We start from the raw sequence: 11,852 nt of genomic DNA, 5'->3' as shown, positions 1-11,852 counted from the left end.
AAATTGTTGTTATATTTTTTCTTATCTATTTTGTCGCTGAAATTCAATGCATTTTAACTACATTTATAATAACTTTTTTACAATACTATCACAAACATTCAACTACTGTATTATAACGTGCAATTGTATTAATGTAATAATTTATTCTTAGTGGCTATTATACGCCCAAGGAAAGAATTACTCCCTACGTAAGCAATCAGGGAATGAAACTGCACTTAAGAGTCTACTTTCTGAATCTCTATTATCTTTTAAAGCTGTCATAGAATGTTTAATACAAATTACGAAAGAATTTTATTCATTTCACTGAATGACCTATTTTTATTCTAAACTAATTAAAAAACTATTGAAACCCTAAATTCCACATAAACTTTCTGAAACCGTTTCGGCACCCAAAATGAAATCTTACGTGGAATTTAGGATTTTAGTGTTTCATGCAGTTTCAAAGAACTCCATTTAATATATGAATGAAAATAAGTCGTTCGAAATTTGCTAGTGGAAACGAACACTATCATTATTTTTATTAAGTATCACATTACACTGACTCTTTTCATTCAAGTGAAATAGATGCCCGCTGCTGATTGTGGTACAGCAGAGGTATTTTAAAATGTTCTGGGCCGCTAAATGAGTAAATGACGAACCATAGTACATTCATATTGTACAGTTCAAAGACAATAACTCGACTGTTAACCATGTAAACGATGACTGCCAGATAAGTACATTTAAAAATTTAGTACTGAAATAACATTATATGAAAGGAAATTCTTCAATAATTTCCCTTCTTTTCATTTTCTTTAATAGTTACTTCCCTAGACAAAAATGTTCAGTCTCTCTCCAGTCTCTCAGAGTCTTTCAGCATCTCTGAGAGCGTCTCTCACAGTCTCTCAGTTATAGTTTAGGTGTTTTTATAGATCTCTCACAGTCTCTGTATGAGAGACTCGAACGATAAAATTCTTAATTCAGAGATTCGAGTCTCTCACAGAGAGACTGAATGAATAGAACCGAAAAATTGAGAGACTCGAGTCTCTCGTAGAAATACTGGGATCTCTGAAATATGTTGAACTTAGAAAACCATGTCTATCGAGACGCCGCTTATTGAGAGATTCGAGTGTCTCGTTCAGAGATTCGAGTCTCTCGTTCAGAGAGTGGATACGAAATGAGGATCTCTCTATGAGCGACTCGAGTCTCTCGTTCAGAGATTCGAGTCTCTCGTTCAGAGATTCGAGTCTCTCGTTCAGAGAGTGGATACGAAATGAGGATCTCTCTATGAGCGACTCGAGTCTTTCGTTCAGAGACGCTAAACAGTTTTTTTGACAGTCTCTCTCAGCGCCACTAGAGAGACTGGATGAGAGACGGAGACTCGAGTCTCACTTTCAGAGACTCTGAGGGACTGAACATTTTTATCTTGGGTTATCATTATGTAAAGGTTGATATTGAAATCTATTCAAAACTCAGGTGTACAATACATCAAATAAATGCAAAATTCGTATTAATCAGCAATGTAATGTTGTTCATACTGGTTTATAGGATTATTCTATCATAATAAAGATAATTAGTATTTCTGATAACTTATCCCACAATTATTGAATTTTAATACTTACGGAAATACATATATCCATATTAGGAATTAAAGCTTAATAAAATAAAGCCCTAATAAATATATAACTGTTTTTTATCTGTACTAGACCTAGTTGCAGATAATAAGAGGTATTTTTAGGAAGAACATACCTGTAATGGAATTTTGATTAGAGTTACAGAATTTCCAGGAAAGCTGAAACTATAGAGAAATTTGTAAATACGTAGAAATTCTCTAGATACAATGACTATCTACTTGTTTTATTACATCCATTAAGTGTCTGATCGTGCCCTATAATTTAGCTATTGTAATGTGGAACCCTAATCCTTAATAGAACCTGAAAAACTTGTGGGTACTACACTTTTATCAGTTATTAATGTTAGTGAATGGTCAATCCTCCAATCTACACTGTAGTGCAAAGCCGGAGAATAGGATGGAAAACAATTAGATATAGCGTCCGATTTCCGATATTTTGGAGTTAGTTAGGACAGAAAAGTGATAGAAAGATATAATTGATTATCTATACAAGACCTAGTTGTAGATAATAAGGGGTACTTTTAGGAAGAATATATCTATAAAGGAATTTTGATTAGATGTACGAAATTTCCAGGGAAACCAGAAATATTGAGAAATTTAGGAAATTCCTACTACGTAGAAGCTAAGATATCCTTGTGCTTAGAGCAACTTATTCCTATTTATTTAATTCTGTCCCTTATGTGTCTTATATTTTCCTATAACATAGCTAAAGTGGTACGGAACCCTAATCCCATCACCATCATAAGGTCACCAGTCCTAAGACTGGTTTAAAACGCACATCCACTTTTTCCTATCCTGAGCTAAACTTCGCATTTCCTTAAAACTAGAACATCCCACATCCTCAACTATTTGTGAATAGTAATCTAATCTAGGTCTATTTCTACTCCTAACTCCTGTTTCTGCTTCTGTAACTAGTCCTTCATGCCTGAGAAGGTATCGTATTAACCTATTTCGCCTATTTGTTATTGACTCTAACCTTTTCTATCCACGGTATCCTCACCATTCGCCTGTAACACCACATTTCGAACGCTTTCTTTTCCGCTGCGCATACTGTCCATTTTTCGCACCCGTACAGCGCCGCGCCCTAAACATACACCTTTAACAAACTTTTTCGAATTTCTAAATTAACCACTCGTGGGCATAGTAGAGACTTCTTTAATAGGTCACCTTCTCAGGACTACTTATTATAGACATATTAGAAGCAGAAACATGAATTACCATCCGCAAATAGAGATGCAGGTGCTATAATTTTCAAAAAATACGAACATGTGGTTGATATAGGAAGAAGCGAAGGTGCGTGTCCAACCAGTCTTTGGGATGAAGACTTATGATGGTAACACGTAATTATTAACCCAATTTAAATGAAAACCACAAAAAAAAATTTGGACAGGGTAGTTGAACCTGATATTGAAACGTAAAAAATGTTTAATTTGTTTAGTGATTTAATTTGATCAAAACCTTGTCGATAGCCTGGTTCTATATAAGGATTAAACCGTAATGGATAACTACAAAATTATGTAATTATTAAAGTAAGAATTAAAGTCCTGCACATTAAAGTGGCTATGTTAAAGAGGTTGCCTATAAACCAAGCTAGTCCTCGAAGTAAGTTATACGCTAGCGCTTGTTAATTGGTGCCAGATTGCTAGATTAAACCTTATAAAATACATAAACCTAATTATCAACGGGGATAATGTCTCGTTTGATTCAAAAAAGTAAATTCCTGCATTTATACAACAAATAAGTTTCACAAACTTTCATCCGATATATTTCTAAGATTGTTTCATACGTGATTTTATTCTGAATAAAAGAATTAAATTACACGTTCTTTCTCAACTAAACAAGAGTTCTTGACACAAATAAAACATTAAAAGAAACAACATAAACACGGTCAACTTGACCAAATCAAAATGAAGTTATATCTATGATTATTTATACTAAGCTTAACAACTATCCCCAAGGTAGCAATACTAACCAGAGGTTACATATTTTATGTTACTTATATCGAATTCCAATTTTTGACCCCCTCTTTCACATTTTCATACTGAAAACTAACTAAACCTTACTTTCCTATCCTATTTTAGCCAAAGTATTTTNTCTATAGAAAAGCTGACTGTGCATCAGACATTGTAAAAGTTTCACCAATATGCACTGTAAATACCTAAAAAGTATCTATAAGGATATGGAAATTTATTCTTAAATCCTTCACTGTGGATACTATGTGAATTATTACCTTAGTATTTTGATAAAATAATATTTGAAAAACGTACCTGGAGTTATCATAATATTATTCCGAATATTATACGAATGCCAGCAAACGAACTACGGTAGGTAACAATTTATGTCACAGCACGAATTATAAAAAAAGAACTTTTTGTCCTTTAGCAGTCAACATCCATCTGGACATGGTTTATGTGAATTTCGATCTTACATAAATAGTGACACCGCTAAATGCATTTACGATTTGTCGGTCTAGGTACAATCAGTTCTTTATCGTTATTAACGATTTACAGCGACTACTGTAAAAACAGTTGTGTGCTTCTTTATACGTGAAGGTATTGACTTAAGTACCTACCTACTTGTCAACTGTTTTACCTGCGTGAATTTCGGTTTACTGACGTTTAGAGATGACACCTCCGCGAAGGACGCTGGTGTTTTAATTATGACAAAACGTCTATAGCGCTTACGCATGCTTACAAAATTAAAAAGGACCTACTCGATCTATACGTACTTAGTATCATAATCGATAATGTACATTTTTTTTTATAAAAAGTCTAAGCAAAACTAACAATTCCTTTTTGTAATTCAAGGCATCATACCACATTATTTATAAGCTGCAATTATTGTGCAGTTTTTGCAAATCGCTGCTTTAAAAAAGCACTTTTCAGTAAAAGTGACATATAACAAAGAGGGCTGTGTTTTTCAAGATTTACTCTATGCATGTCTGTTCTTGTTTACCTAAAAAACTGTTGGAAACATAAGAAAAACATAATTGAAAACTGTTAATTTGCACATGTCTGACTGGCTGTCGAGCGTCAGCGATACGAAGGGGAAGTCGGTAACTGCTACCCTGCGCTGCTGCCGCGAGCTGTTGCCTGTCGGGGTTGATGTATAAAAAGTTTCTTTTCTTTTGCAAAAAAAAATAACGAGTGCAAATTTTAATAGTTAATATGTATGTCTTTCTTGCTGGGCCAATTGAGTTCAACTGGGGCTCATTTTGTTCGTCTTTTTATCGAGCAACTCGACTTTAACTTTTCTTTCAAAAGGAAAAAATAAATTATTGGTGTTATTTTTTTGCAAAACCCACCAAATACTTACTTGGTCAATCACCTTCTTCTAGACATCGCAATCTGGATATGGATATTGTTCTCGTTTAGCTTGCAGTTAAATTCAAATCTGAACCCCACGACTCAATAGTTCGCCAAATTGCTAAACTATAAAATTTTTGTTAATTTACATTTCTTATGAATTTTTCAAATCTATTAAAAAGAAGAACTTATTCGATTGAAACATCCGTCTGAAATTTACATACCTCCGGTTTTCTTCTATGTGTTTTCAGAGAATTATTATTAACATTGCCAGGCTTGATTTTTAATTAATGAATACTTTTCGTTTATTATCTCAATGTCAAAGAACTACGTCGGCATTTTTTATATGCATAAGTATGTGAATGTTGCACAAATTATACTGTTCGATATAGAAAAAAAACAGTTTTGTTACACACACCAATTTAAATTGACAGATACTTTCTACTAAGGGTAACGTTATTATTATTGTTAGCGTACGGAACCTTCAGGGCGCAAGTTCTCTTCGTAGTCACTTGTTTTTATTATTTTTACCAAAATATCTTATTTGTATATTTTATATTACGCCGCTACTTGAAGACATATATACACAAAGTTCTCAAAACATTTCACGATGATTATACATAGAAACAAGGACGATGATAACATTGTAATTAAAACATTACAAAAAATGGAGATAGTAGTTGGTGTGTGAACATTGCCGACGATATACTCAAGTAAAAATAAAAAAAAAACAATTTCTGGTTGATCAAACTTTTAAAATTGATCTTGTCCAGATAAAGCAATAAAAGTACTCGTGATTTATTAGATGTGTCACTGCGATTTATAGAACAACGTCGATAGGTAAATAGAAATAGATTTCATCACGTTGATATGTCGCAGTATTCTTGTGTAAGTTGCCGAGTTTAGGGAAAGTCTGCACATTTAATGCTAAACACTAAAGCCCGTAACAATTTTAGATGTTAAACGTTATTAGTCTATCTATTGTATATACTGCATCATTTTTTTAAACATCCCAATCAAACCAGCTCACTCAAGTTTCAAGAAACCCATAACTAAATGCTAGAAACTACATCACCAAAAATATCTTGGTAATTTTCCTAAACAAATCTTAAAATAAACCTTTTATCGTAAGATTTCTGATATAAGCACTTAACTAAACTAATTATTTGCTATTATATTGATTATGCCCTTGTAGCGAAAAGCAATTGAACTAATATGTCTTTTAGTTAATGGCCAGTACGAAAATTGGGCATCAGAATTAAATAAATACTTTTTTATCCTCTTTTATCCTCAACATTAATCGCTGCAGAAACAATTGAAGAACAGGTGTCCACTTATATGCTCTTACTACTTTCGCACAGTAATCGGAACTTCTGATACCTATTGATACTGTAATTAATAAATTCGGTAAAGAAATTGAGATAAATGATGCATACCTACTTATATTCTCGCTTTTACTTTAATTTTCACTATTTTTTTAATTGACATACAATTAAATACATCCAATCCAATAAGTCCAACAGTAACAAATTAAATGTGTTGATATACCTACACATTAAACGGTTAAAAAATTTAATCCAGTTAATCGACTAGTTAATTAATAGTTTAAAATAACAATAATTCGCAATTAATTGAAATACTAAATAATTGTCAGACTATTTTATCTATTAAACTCGTTATCTACTAATTATTTATGTTTATGAGATCTTTCGTAAGATATCTCGTTTTCAACAAAATGAAATAAATCAACATTTTTAAATAGAACAAAAGTCACGAGGTACTTGAATTCATATGCGAAAGTGGGAATTACGGTAATATAAATACCTTAATAATGCATTGAAAAGCAAAGATAGCATGTATTTTGTAAGTGTGTATAACGGACAAAGATAAGAAATTGACACGTGAGTATAACATTAAAGAGGAGCGACATTTTATCATCACAATTTTCAGCCATTACAGTACACAATTGCAACAATTGATTGACTTGATTTCAGTCATGTGCTAAACTTATCGCTTTCTATAAATATTAGGTAGTAGATAGGCATTTTCCATTCAATAAGGTTTTTATTATTTGGGCCGTTGAATTGGTTATTTATAGATGTAGGTATATGTCATCATAAGGTCGTCAGCCCTAAGACTGGTTGGACACGCACCTCCACCCTTTCCTATCCTGAGCTAATCTTCGCATTTCCCTAAAACTAGAACAAACTACATCCTTAACTATTTGCAAACAGTAATCTAATCTAAGTCTACCTCTAGCCTTCCTAACTCCCATTTCTGCCTTTAATATGTCTCTGACTAGACCTTCATGCCTGAGGAGGTGTCCTACTAACCTATCTCACCTATTTCTTATTGACTTCCATAGAGTCATCTGTTTTCTTATTGTTTCTAATACCTCTTCTTCTATCCACGGTATCCTCATCATTCGCCTGTAACACTACATTTCGAACGCTTCTAACATTTTCTTTTCCGCCGCGCCCACTGTCCATGTTTCGCAGCTGTACAGCGGCGTGCTCCAAACATACACCTCTAACAATCTTTTTTGAATTTCCAAATTAACCGTTCGCGAGCATAGAACTGACTTCTTTTTATTGATAGCGACCCGACCCTGCGCTATCCTCTGCTTTATATCCTTATTACTCCTTCCGTCCTGACTTATCTCCTTTTAGTTCTTCTTCTCCTTTTCTGGACAACTTAGACTAAGCATAATCTAACATTCAAGGGGTATACAAAGTTAGAAATAAACTTCTTCAAGATGAAGTTGGAGGTGATATAGATCGCCCTGTTTCGGCATCTGACAAAAACCGATTGAAAGAGATATCACGTATCTTTTTTTAATGTGGAAATTATCTCGCGTTGATCAACTTAGGTACACCAGTAATCAATTAAAGAAAAGTAATTTTTTATCACATTTACAATGAGATAGTCGAAACCATATATTGTACCAACTTTACACACCCATCTTTTGTTAATTTCTACAGGAACGAGTTGACGTGATTGGAACTTATTAGAAATTTCGTAAGGAACTGAACATATCCTTGCAAATTTGCTTACTAGGGATGCATCGGATAATGATTTTCCGGGGCACCAGTTTATCCCTCTTTAGTTTCGTCTGTAGATGTTTTAATTTATTAAAGTTTGACGGTGGTGATCCTTCTAAAAGTGTTTTTGTTTTAGTTCTTCGTTAGTTACTGTAAAATACCCCGTGTAAAAGTTTTAGAGCTAAAGATTAATCCTGCACACATTAGTTATATATGAAAATTGTCACATTTTTGTCTTACCATATTTATGATTTTTCTCATTTACTAACTTTAATTTTGTTTACTTTAAGCGATAATTAGAGTCACATGAAGTCGCCAATATTTACAAAATCAATATTTCATGGAAATTATTGTTAGCAGTTTAATTTGCACTTGTTTCTGATAAATTTTTTTCACGATGTTAATCGCTGTTACTATTTACATTAAACTTGTCGTTGTCTTAAAAAGTAGACAAAATTAAACTAAAGGACCTTCAGTAGTGTTTAAGAAATTACACGTGATTTAATTGAAATGTAGCATGTATCATAATTAAAATTTAGGTATCCCAAAAAACTCCCTGAATAGCAATAGCATTAATTTGCTCAGTGAAAAAGCTCACCGCGTTACATCGAAACTGACCTGAATCTTTTAGATTTTTCTTAAGATCAACTAAATCTACAACTTTGCAATGCCAATTAAAAAGAAAGTAAATTTATAATCTTTCTTTTGAATCAATTTTCTATTGAAAAATGCCACAATTATTATCCTGGAAAGCTCCCTCTTCTCTATTATTTAAACACATCTGTCCAGTAATACGACGAGTAGATGTATAAAAGAAGTAGCAGTTAACTGTTGTTTGATTAGTTGTAATTTTTACTTATTTGTGAAAAGGTGAGTTTTGTTTAATAACACACGCCGTCAATTATCGTTGTAATGATAATAAAAGTTTAGTATTGGAGTCGATATTAAGTCAGCAGCTTTCAGGAAAAAAATATTTAACAATTAAAGCTTTTATTTTACATTCAATATTATTGACAACTTAGTTTGTATGACCATGAGACATGCGAAAGTGAATTTTCATTTACGTATATTATTAAAAACCTTCCATACATTTATGATTTCATTAATCACGTTACAAACTTTTGTGAAAACAACAAGTACCTACTGTTCGTATCTTTAATTCTGTTTTGGATTTTAATAAATTTATACAATTTGATTTTTGCGTACCTATGTATAATAATCACAATAAAAATTGCGATATTTTAATATAGGTGTATTACTGGTTGTTTTTGGACAATTTGGTACATTCTTCTTAATAAATGTCCTACAATTTTAAATACAGTCAGCTAAGTAAATGGAAAATAAGCTCTAATAACGTTTTAAACTTTTCAAACATAAAAATGTATACCTGATATTCATAAGCTCAATGCGTCAAAGCTATAAATAAAAAGCACCGAATATAAACATTGGCACTACAAATTGTAACGGAGGAAAATATTTGCGGGACTCATTTCAACTTTCATCAGTTTCAACATTAACGAAAAACCTCAATATGGGTAAAAAATTAACATAGCGTAGTTAGTGTCATAAAGCATCTTAGTATATGCAATAAACAGGTCTGCCTATTTCATATATTGTTTAAACATACAATTTGGATTCAAAGTACACGGCAAATTGGTATTTTAAAAATATTAAAACAAACAGTAGAAATAGGTTGACAAATCAAGAACCCATGTGAACGCCATTTCAACTCTTGGGAAATATTTACACGTCTGATTTAAGATTTGTCAATATTGTTTTTATAAGGGAACTGTGTGGACGAATAACATTTCTGTTTATTTCTTATCAGTCATTACATAGTTCTTCTGCTTAACCACAATTAGTTGACTTGAGGGTTGTAAAATACCCTGTAGTTTAACGCAAAATGAAAGAACCTTATGATATAAATATTGAAGTATTGCTAGTTATCGTCATGAAATGTAGACCCAATAGTTTCAAACTTTTCATCATCATCATCATGAGGTCGTCAGTCCTAAGACTGGTTGGACACGCACCTCCACCCTTTCCTATCCTGCGCTAATCTTCGCATTTCTCTAAAACTAGAACAACACATCCTGAACTATTTGCGAACAGTAATCTAACCTAGGTCTGCCTCTACCCCTCCTAACTCCTGTTTCTGCCTCTAATATGTCTCTGACTAGACTTTCATGCCAACTTTTATTTTTTTTTAATTTAAACGAATTTATAATAGGTTATGTATATGGTATACATACATTAGAAAGGGCATTATGGTATAAATAACTGGATATACCCCTTAGACCAGTAAAACTTGAAGAAATGTTTCTAAATGTTTTTAAGAGTTTTTATGATCTGAAAAGTATTCTGTAGACATCAGGAAATGTAACAAGGCTTGTTTTATCAAGTTGAGGAAAACTGTAGTTACTCCATAAAAAAAAGGTACCTACCCGAAACATGTGTTAATATTGATCATTAATATTATTATTATTAATTATTCAAATTAGTAACACTATGATTTGATACATACAGTAATATAAAAAATAAATTCATTTACAAAAGTCAGGAAAAAAGTTTGCATTTTTTGTAACTGATCATTCTAAAAACTAAGTAGAAGGTTTATAGGGCAACCAAGGAAGTATTGCGTGTGTTACTTTTAAGTATACCCGATATTTTCCGTTTCATGTCTGGAATCTATGTAAAATTCTGATTATATTACACATACCACACCGTATATTTATTTTTACCTCCTTCAAATAACTTGCACTATTTTTTTGCTAAATTTTAATTTATGAATTGGAGGAAGACTTAATTTACGCGTTATAGGAAGGATAAGTGCTCGAGTTTCCATAAGAAAAAAGAAAAATTTGCCCTTAAAAGAATTATTATAAAAGACGTAAGTATCAGATTAAATGGTCAAGTCCAAAACTTAACACACAAGGCCAAGACCTTAGCAGTGAAAGCATATTACGAAGTTAATTTTATGATATCCTCTATTAGCTTTTATTGATGCGGGCTTCTAATTCTTTTCAAAACCGTATTTAAATTTTTGTATAACTGTTATATTATGCAATTTCTTAGGATTGACAATGTTGGTTAAAAACGAAAAGTGTTCAGATTAGGCCCTTCCTGGGCACGATAATAAAATGTTTACATATCAGCAAAAGTCGTTTGCCTCCACCAGTTTATTCTTTGATTTGGTTATTTGAAAATCAAAATGTGTGTGACACAAATTATACATTTTAGCGTTAATTTCGTATATACACAAGAGTACAATGGAATAATTTTAGCGAAGCATCACCAGGTTGGTACATGAAAAATTGTAGAATTAGTCAACCATTGTAATCTAAATTATATAGATCTACAAATAATTTTCACTATTTATGAAACCGATCATATTATTGTCATAAGTAATCAATTTCTGTTTAAATATGTACAATTATTTTTAGGATCTTAGACAGTTTTTCAGTAATATATCAATCTTTCGTAGTGATGCCTAGAACTAGAAGTTGAAGGCCAGAAAGAAGCAGTTTGAATAAAAATTAACAGCTTAAAACTTTCTTTACGTTATTAGGTATAATTCATTTGTAAAAATTAATTAATTAATTAATATATGTATTTCCTTTAAGAATGATTTTAGTCTTTCAGATAAATAAGATGCAGTCTTTGTCTTTGTTCTTCCCAAAATAAAACTGTACAACTGCATTGAAGGGACTCAGATAGTAAAAGTGCGAGTTTACCTAATGATGTCATAATTATGTATCCAAGAGTCTGATGTTCAGTCCATATTAATAAAATACTTCCAACATTAATTTTATTAAATTTAATTATTAGTTTTGAACAATCCTGACTTTTAATAATTACCATTCAGTTTGAATTCAATATAGTATACAACTAAATGAC

The 11,852-nt window shown here is 32.0% G+C and overlaps 1 long non-coding RNA gene across 3 annotated transcripts; it reads left to right on the top strand.

Annotated features, from left to right (window-relative positions):
- Positions 1-6,710: 6,710 nt before the first annotated feature.
- LOC108737976 lies at positions 6,711-11,841 on the top strand. 3 transcript variants are annotated; one of them, XR_003232621.1, is made up of 5 exons: positions 6,711-6,815; positions 10,186-10,391; positions 11,031-11,253; positions 11,399-11,523; positions 11,590-11,841. It is a non-coding gene; the product is annotated as an uncharacterized LOC108737976 (long non-coding RNA). The 3 variants fall into 3 exon arrangements; XR_003232622.1 differs by lacking the exon at positions 10,186-10,391 and having other exon boundaries at positions 6,713-6,815; XR_003232620.1 differs by lacking the exon at positions 6,711-6,815 and having other exon boundaries at positions 10,112-10,391.
- Positions 11,842-11,852: the final 11 nt, after the last annotated feature.

The sequence above is a fragment of the Agrilus planipennis genome, unplaced genomic scaffold (genome assembly GCF_000699045.2).
Source record: "Agrilus planipennis isolate EAB-ADULT unplaced genomic scaffold, Apla_2.0 scaffold161, whole genome shotgun sequence".
In the NCBI taxonomy this organism is placed as follows: domain Eukaryota; kingdom Metazoa; phylum Arthropoda; class Insecta; order Coleoptera; family Buprestidae; genus Agrilus; species Agrilus planipennis.
Note: the sequence above shows the minus strand (reverse complement) of the source record. Positions and strands in the feature narration are given on the sequence as shown.